This window comes from Hyaena hyaena, unplaced genomic scaffold, assembly GCF_003009895.1.
Source record: "Hyaena hyaena isolate Hyena2069 unplaced genomic scaffold, ASM300989v1 scaffold_1669, whole genome shotgun sequence".
Taxonomy (NCBI): Eukaryota; Metazoa; Chordata; class Mammalia; order Carnivora; family Hyaenidae; genus Hyaena; species Hyaena hyaena.
Genome location: NW_024082304.1, coordinates 82378 through 83394, shown reverse-complemented (window position 1 = coordinate 83394; position 1017 = coordinate 82378).

The window sequence follows — 1017 nt, the reverse complement described above, 5'->3', positions numbered from 1 at the left end:
ATATTAACATAGTAAACCTTCTGACAGATTTATAAGGTGCAGACAGTCAGTATCCAAGTCCATTTAACAGATCGAGTGACACTAGTGTTAAGTGACTTGTTCAAGGTTACCCGGATACTGCCTCTTAGAATAAAGATTCAGATCCTTACCACCACCTCCAAGGCCCAGCACGATTTCCCTTTAACCCACTGCCTCTCCACCCTGTCCCCTGTACCTTGCTTTTTGTGCTCCAGCCACACTGGCCTTCTCTTTATTCTCCAATGTGCCATGCTTTCTTCTACTCCTGGGTTTTTCTTTGAACAGGTTATTTTCTGTGGATGTCATATCGCCCTTCCTCTTCTGCCTGCCTAAAACTTCCTACTCAGTCTCCAGATATTAGTTCCTCTCTCATCTCCTAAGGAAGGGTATGGAGGTTTAAAAACAGACCCATACATTTTTTGGCATCTTTTCCACTGATAGAAGAGAAGTCTGTAGCCCGGCTCATGGATCTGGGCAGTTTTATGGCTGTTTTAAAAAAATTTTTTTTAATGTTTTATTTATTTCTGAGAGAGAGACAGCGTGAACAGGGGAGGGTCAGAGAGAGAGGGAGATACAGAATCTGAATCAGGCTTCAGGCTCTGAGCTGTCAGCACAGAGGCCGATGCGGGTCTCAAACCCACGAACCGTGAGATCATGACCTGAGCTGAAGCCGGACGCTTAACCCACTGAGCCACCCAAAACGGCACCCCATTTTATGGCTGTTTTGACCAGGAGCAAGGTGCAAATTAATTTCTGAGATGGGGTTGTAAGATACCATGTGGTTTCTACCTTGTTCTTTGCTACAGTTGTACTTGGAGTCCTGAGCCATCTCTCAGGAACTCCGACTTTTCCTGAGACTCTATGCTGGCAAAGCCACGTATCAGTGCTCTGATCAGTGGCCCGCTGAGCCCCCAAATGACAGCCAGCATCAACTACCAGCCTTGTGAGTAACCCATCTTAAATATCCAGCTCAGTCAAATCTTCAGATGACTGCAGCCT